Genomic DNA, 8,518 nt, shown 5'->3' on the forward strand with positions numbered 1-8,518 from the left:
GGCGAAAGGCAAGGCCGCCTCGGGTGCAGGATTAGCGGTGCCTGACCTTAATTCTTCTTCTGGAGTGACCTTTAAATCATAAGTTATTAGTGGAGGGTTTAAAAAAATAATTCAGCGTTTCACCATTCGTGTGTGGACCTACCTGCCGTTCCCTCTTCCCTCTGCCGTCTGCGGCATTGCTGATCCCAAATTAAATCTTTGAGAAGGGATAAGTACTTTGCCCGGTTTCTATTTGGTCTTTATTTTGCTTAATTAGCACTGAGGTGCTGGGAATGTCAAGGGCAAATGTTTAGGTTAGTTATTAAACAAGGTACTAGTATAATTCACTGTCTGAAGCAGCTCTTCCTCAAGATACAAACACACATAGGCACGAAGGTGGAGTGTGATGTCCATAAAGGATTACTAAAAAAAGAAGAGCAGGAAGATACAACCTGCAGATTTTAAAGCAAGTGTTGCTACTTACATTTGAGGGAGAACTGTAAAGTAGGAAGAGAAAAATTAAGCTAGGAAAGCCATCATCTAGTGAAGAAACAGGGAAAAATCTTGTCCATAAGTGCTAATTATTATATCCCTATTAATAGTATTTAGGGTTTTTTTTTTTTGGTTTTTTTTTTTTACCAACTATAGAAATGTTCACATTAATTAGGATTACCCTAGTGGTTTGCACAACTTCCTTCCAAGTTTCATTTCATTCTGTTCACAGTTTAAGGCTGAAACAGAAAGAAAAAATATTATTTACATGACAAACTTCTCGGAGCACAAACAGCTTTGCTCTTACAGCTGCTCGTAGGAGTTAGCATTTGAGGTCTAGTTCTGGTTTCCCACTGGTGTTATGTTAGAGAACACTTACAGAATATTGCAACAATTTCTCCTTTTCATTTTAGTTATCTCCTCTGCTAGAAGCACAGCCACCAAAGCTCGGTGCTCTGATACCATAGTAGATGTATCACAGTGCGTCTGAAGACCCTGATGTTAGCAGAAGTTGGGTGTGTTTCTAAAGGGCTCTTGGCCATAGGTATCTGTGAATTCAACTACTGCCAGTCTGTCACTAATCCCAGTAAGAAATACATTTCCTTGACCTGTTACTGCTAGAACTTGGAAAGAAATTAGAAATTTGGGGTTGGAGTTTTGCAGAGTTTGTTGTTTTTTGGGATTTTTTAAAAATATTTGGTATCGCTTCAGTAGGTATATACCAGAGTAATATGTTAACCAATTTGTTTGAGTCATGTTTCTATTGCCTCCCAAACATAAAGTGTTAAGCATTGGAAGGACATAGCAAAAATAATTTTAAAAAATTAGAAAGGATTTAAACGATAATTGATAAAACAACATACATGTGCCAAGCTAAAGACTGCAAAACCACATTAAGTGCAGAATCGTGGTTCTGGTCTAGTATTTCATATAAAAGGGAGAGAAAAAGTAAACAGTTTGCTAGAATATGTGAAAACTTGTGATATTATATACAGAGATAACACTGTCACCTATAGTTGATGTTGCCAGTACTTTCTGGCAGCAAAAACTCAGTTTTTACTTTATTAAACCTTTGCTGTTTGGGCTGGAGTTGCCTCTGCAAGATACCTGCCTCAGGTTGATTTTTTGTTTAAAAGTTACACTAAAGTTCAGTCATATGTAGTCTGAAAAATAGGCTTTTTCACCATCTACCAAAAAAAAAAAAACCCAAAGACTTCAACATTTTTCTTAGTGAGAAGCAAAAGATTGACATACAGCCCCCCCAAAAACAAACCCAAGCATGACCTGCACACCTCAGTACAGTGGGCTGCACATGAGAGAGATGCTTTTGTATCTTACAGTCTCCAAAGAATTCATCTGTCATGACTGTGCTGCAACCATTTACAGCTCCTCTGTCTGAATGAATGATGTATCAGCAAGTGGATGCTTGGGCATGCTCCAGCCTCCACCTTCTGGCCACCCACTGTTCCCAGTGTACCTGGGAGAGCCTGCTGGAGCCCATCTGGGAGTGAAAAGGAACAGGGACATGTCAGCCCTCCTCAAAGATGTTCTGCTCACAGAGCTTATTAAAAACAGCCCACATGGTGGGACCACTTGTCCTAAGGTACCATCCAACACTGGGGGTTCAAGGATTTGGAAACCTGAGCTTCACAAAGGGCAAGGAGGGCTGGAAAGAAGGTAGAGACAATATAAATGGACAGGCAAGATTAAGTGAATAGAGGCAAAATGGGAAAAGACAGCAAGAAAGCTGAAGTAGCAGAGTTCATAACAAAGTAACAAGCACCATTGCCTCAAAAATTTGTCTTTGACTTAAGTGTTGTGACTGTCTGTTTTCCTATGGTGAATGGATGTGAAATCAACTGCAGAAGTCTGCCCTGCCTCCCTGGGCGGTCAGTCCAGAGAAGGAACAGCTACTGAAACTATTAGTTCAAGTGATAAGGATCTCCTCTGTGTCCCCAGGAAGACCTGACCTTTGCTGATGACATAAGCTGTGGTTCAGTGCAGTTTCACACAATGTACCTTTCATCTGTACAAATAAGTAATTTTTTGAAATGTTGGAATGACTTACCTGGTTTCATGTTTGGAGCTCGAACTGGAAAATGAAATCAATTACAAGGATGTTTCTAACACATAAGATATTAAAAGCTTGTTGAATATTTCCAAAATCCAGGTGCAAAGCACTGACCACTCTTACCATAACTGGGCAGTTCCAATGAATCTCAGTAAGTCTGTACCTGAAATCTCTCGTAGGAAACAGGAAAAACTATACCATCTCTAAATCTAACCGAGATGTTCATTACTGTTTATGAGAAGCCATATGCTAAAGTCACAAGGACCATAAAAGTATTTCAAGAGAATTAATACCATTGTATTCAAGTCAGTCTAGAGATAAAATGCAGTGAATAAATAGTAAAGATTCTAAGACCTACTGTCTGCCTGCTTCATTTCCTTGGAGAGGCAGGGATCCTCGGGAAACATAGCTCATGCTCATGTATTAATTAGTATGCCACCCTTTATGTTAGTCAGAGCACATGTAGAAACAGCTGAATTAAATCCATCTTAATCTTGTCATTTCCACACTTCTAAGTGCCACACTTTGGAACAACAATACAACAATATCTTTTGAAGTACAATATGTTATTCTGCATATAACTTGAAATAGAACAACTCTAGTTTGAAGTATTTCCAACGAATACTATTTTTCCAAGATACATAGAGGTGTTATAAAAGTGAGCTACTACTTCTTCTGTTGTACTAGTTCATGGGTCTGGCACCATCATTTTTGTGTCTTCAGGTCAGGAAATACTAAGATCTTCTTGAGCCTTTATTTCTCCAGGCTCAACAATCCCAACTCTCTCAGCTTCTCTAGTATAGAGTGTTCTGGCCATCCTCATTGCTGTCTGCAGGCCTGACTCAGCATGTCTGTACATTTCCTGCACTGGGGAGCCAAAATTCTGGACAGAGCACTCTAGAAACTGTCTCACAAATCCTGAATAGAAGTGGTGGATCACTCTCCTGGCCCTGCTGGTTGCATTTTTGCCAAGGCAACCCAGGATGCTGTTGCCCTTCTTTGCTGCACGGGGACATTGCTGGTGCTTGTTCACCTCACTGCCCAGCTTGATCACCAGGTCGTTTTTGTTCAGAGCTGCTTCCCAGCTGTTCATACCCCGGCCTGTACTGCTGTGTGGGATAATCCTCTCCAAGGTACAAGGTTTGCATTTGCATTCTTGACCTTTGTGAAGTTCCTACCAGACCAGTACTGCAGCCTGAGCAGCTCCTTCAGAATCCCAGTCCTGCCTTCCAGTGCATTGGCTGCTCCCCCTCTGTTTCAGTGTCTCCTGAAAATCTGTGGAGAGTTGCTCTTCATGCTGTCCTAAGTCACAGCTGAAACAACCATGTGCCTTGTCAAGGGTCCTTCCGAGTCAAAGAGCTGAAGGAATTGCCTGAATATGATGGAAACTGCATAAGGAAAAGTGAGGGAGACAAGCCTTTCTCCCCTTCAGTCATGAACAAGACTTGCAGGAGAGCAGCAGCAAGCAGTCAAAGCCCAGTCCCACAGCTGCCTCTATAATCAATTTTTTACAGACTCAGTAGGAAAAGCTGTGTGACAGAGGTCCCCTGGGAAGGTTCCAGTCTTGCAACCTTTAAACAAGTATCCAAGCAAGCAAGATGTTGGTTTCTATGGGACTTCTGCTGTTCTGCATACTATCTCAGCACCAGCCCCTGTGATAATATCAGGAGTCCTGAGACAGCAGTTCAGTTATTTTTCTCTGAAGTGGGGTGGGGTCTGAATTACGCATGGGCTGAGGTCACTGCTGCTAACATGCTTGGTTTTATATTAGACTTTAAAGCCAAATAGCACCCAAACTGGGAAGTACAGCACCACCTAAGAGCTGCTGCATTTCCCTTATCCATAGTGAACTTGTCACTATGTGGCAGAAGAAAACCTTGGGTGGTTTAGTACTGGCTGTGACACAAAGTGCACAGTCACTATGAAAAAAAATGAGGCAGATACTGAAAAAGCATGTGAAAAGTTTATTTTAGCAGGAATGGAAAATAGTGTTATGTCCATACAAGAAAACAAAATGTGTTTTGAAAACTATGATGAAACTGAGTATGACATATCAAAGAAAATAAAAAAGGTGAGTAGAAACTACTCTTTGCCAGGTGGCAAACTCATACCAAGGGAAAATATATGGTTAAGCTAGTGACAAACAGAAAATTCAATGTGACTGATTCATCCAAAACTGAGAAGAGGAGCATCATTGCTACAAATTTTAATATCCTTTTCATTTATTTTCTTTATTTTTTTTTCTGCAGAGGCTGGGATTGTAGAAATATTATCTCCTGATATATCATCACCTCATATGACCAAATGAGCTACTGTGCAACCTCCTAGACATCATATCTGAGAAAGTATATTTGTTCTGCTTGTTGATGCCTGTTGGAATTTCTTTCACAATGTTTTGAATCTATCCCCAAATCGTCGTCATTTGTACATCTGACTGAGTGCATTTCTTCACTCATATATTTTAGCACTTTTCATATGCCCTCGAGCATCAACAGAAATGTATTTTTCATTGGCTGAATTGATGTTGCTGTTTTTTCATTGCATTTGTAATGTGACATTCGTTTTTGTTTTGTTTTGTGGTTTTTTTTTTTCTCCTAGTACTCCACTTTAAATGACAAAGTATTTAAAGAGAGCAAGCTGGTTCATTTTGTTCTGCTATATTAAGAGAATGCTTCTAACTTCAATGTTAGAGCTAATCTAATTAAAATTAATGAAAAAAAATCAGCATTTGAAAAAAGGGATAAATGGGAATTTATGAAACACAGAAAGAAGTCAGGATTTGCACTATTGCTGTGCTCTTTGATTACTTTGGTTAACATGAAGGTCACCTAGAAAACCATTCCCCCCCCCGCATCCATCCTGTGGTTCTAGCTCTCCTGCTCATGGGAAGGACAGCCAAGCCTGGAAGTTTTGCTGCTATTCCAGGTGTGACCCATCCCAGGTCCATGCTCCCTCAGGTTTTACCTTCCTGTGGTCCATTTGGCATTTGACAAAGGCACCAGGCCTGTCCTCCAGCAGCAGTCCTGCAGTTCCCTCTCCCTAAACTCCAGCCCTTTTGTCCCCTTGCATTTCCTCTCTTTCTGTAGTGCCCTTAGTAGTATTGCAGATGAGGAAGGGGAAGGCTCATTGTTGAGGACAATCCTATTACTAGTCTAGCAAGGCTATTGTATTATTATAAAATGTCAGAATTTCTGTCATAGTCTTTGTGCTGCCTTCAAGCAAAGGTTCAGATCTTTCTCCTAAATGAGGGAAAGGACAGTCATCTGGCTGGGTCTTTTTTAAACCCTGTCTGGCCTTTCTTTGGATACCCTGAGAATCAACAACAAGTGTTTTACACCCATTTTTTGTAATCTCCTCTTCTGTCAGACTAACTTCATGCATGTTTAACATTTAAGAAGAAGAAAATTGAGACCTAGCAGTTCCCTTTCCTCCTGCTCCCTCCTCCACACTGTACACTCACCACTTGTTTTTAGCCAAGAAGTGGTGCTGCACAGCTCCAGTTGCTTTGTTGTTCATATTAAGACTGCCAGTAAAAGTTTCATTTGGCTTCTGTCAGTCATACAAGAAGTAGTGAAAATAAAAGTTAAGGGAAGCTTGCAATCAGAAGCACAGCCAAGAAAGGTTTGCACTGAGAAGTCTCAAAAACTTCATTTCTTAACAGAATCGAATGCAAAGCAAATAAGGTCATTATTTTTTAGAAGATTGAGAAAATAATGGATATTTATTAGGCCTTTTCTCTAGATCTATTTTTAAGTGTTTTGTTCACCAAAATGCTTTGTTTTCATAAGGAAAAAATACACATAAAAACAAGATTCAGAATGAAACCAGAAAAATTATTCTGACTCGAAAAATCAATTTTAGATAAAGAAAATAAATTAAAGCTCTCTTGTGGAAGGTGACTTACATTTTCCTTTAACATGTGCTTCTCTCCACTAGCTGGCCAAGTAAATTGCTCAATCCCCTAGCCCACTTAATCTGGGCAGTGAAATCCCACTCTTAAAGTCCCTGAAAAAACAGTGACTCACTTTTCCTAAGTCTATTTACCACAGTCCTGTGTTTCTTCCTTCACTGGATGTCTCCACATTAAGGAATATGGAGAATGAAAGAGGCTGTCATGATCTGTTGAGAGACGTCAAGTCACCTTTGATGTTTTCAGGATCTTTGTTCACTTGAAGTAAAACATTAGTTATGAAATGATGGACCGAAGAGCTGGTGAAGAATGTGAAATTAGTAGAAACAATGGAACAATACATCTTACAAAAATTAAATTTGTCATTCAAAAGACAAAAATAGCTCAATCTGATGTCCAGTGTATTAAATCTACCTTCACTGGAGCACAAAGCATGTACCAGTCAATTACTGATCAAGGGAAAAGCCATATGTCAAATACAGTATATGATAGATTGAAGAAAAATCACTTTGACTAGCATGAAAATTAGACCCAATCCCAGATTCTTTGCATACCCCAATCTCCTACTGAGTTGAGTAGATGAATACATTAGGAATGCAGACTAGTTTAGAACAAGCACTGGTAATAAATAACCCAGGCCCTTTTGCAGTATCATTCCATTCCCCTTTCTCCCCTTTCACCCCTTCACAGGGGGAAATATTTGTGTTTTGGTGTTGCTCCTTATAAATCAATAAATTTAAAAAGTCAACTTCCTTTTCAGTTTCAGGAGTGCAAGGTTGCACTGAGGTTTTCCTTCTTCATTTATTACTTACAGAAACATTATATAATCTCCAGAGCTCTCTGTCCTTACGGGACCACAGTGGGATGGCAGCCAGCTGCTGGCAGCAGCGTGGCTGGTGTTGCCCTGCTGCTGGAGCCTTGGCTGTAAGCAGTGCCTGTACAGGCAGGGAGAACAGATGTCTGTGGCACGCTGCTCGTTTGGAGATGAACCATTATAGACCTTTCACACTGTTCATCCCTGCATCTCCAAAATGTGGGTTGGAAATTGCCTCTCTGTTTTGAGTGGGATTCATCTGTCTGAAGAGCCCCATTGGTGCGAAGGATGAAGGGACTGATTCACAAACGGATGCAGCCTGAATGTACAAGGAGCATTAAGAAGCCAGGGAGCCAAGTGCTGAGGGCTTGCCTCTGCTTGAAGGCAGCTGCAGGTTGGCAGTACAGGTCTGGGGGATGAGAAGAAAACATTCCATGGCCCTGTTACATCGCATATCTGGCTCTCTAAAAATGGCATTTGGGGTTTAAAAACCAACTAGAAAGAGTGACACTATACTGAAAGCAAAGTGATTCCCACCACTGTGAAATAAGGGTGTGAGATGGGAGTTGGTTGGAAGAGTTGGATCTTCTTTTCAGCCTACATCACACCTATCCCACTACCCTGCCTCCCCACTGAAATAGTGTGCCTGACAGGGAATTCTCTGTGGGAATGCCAATGATTTTACATCAGTGTTGGGTCACCCTCTCATCTATAGCAATTCACTTTGTTTTGGTAGAGAAGAAAATGCTGTCTAGCCTCCTTCTGTGCTTTATAGCGCCAGTTCCCACTCTGTAAGGAGTATTCACATACTTTAGGTTAGACATGCCTTCAGTGCCCTGGCAGACGGAGGCAGATGTTTCCCTCCTTGTGCTCCATCTGCCAGAGAACAGGGCTGGAACCAGTCTCACAGGCTGCCAGAAGAAAGCTAGCAGAGAGCAGAAACTTTTAAATGCTGCGGATTTTGGCCTGAGTATTACCAAAGAAAACAGAAATTAATTTTGAAGTATTTTCCCATAAATCTCCATTCCTTGCTATTTTAAGTGAGCTACACTGTTTTGTTGTATATGACCACACAAAGTTTTAAATTTATGGGGCTGGTTCTTTTTTTTTTTGTTTTTTTAATAAGTTCCAGCTTTATGGAAATTGTGTGACGTCCTTGAAGGCTGGGATCAGATCCAAACTCTCTGTGCCATAATTATTTTCAAAACTTGCTGAATTTTGCGTCAACTTTAACTCGACGCCAATATTTCTG

This window comes from Corvus cornix, chromosome 1 (genome assembly GCF_000738735.6).
Source record: "Corvus cornix cornix isolate S_Up_H32 chromosome 1, ASM73873v5, whole genome shotgun sequence".
In the NCBI taxonomy this organism is placed as follows: Eukaryota; Metazoa; Chordata; class Aves; order Passeriformes; family Corvidae; genus Corvus; species Corvus cornix.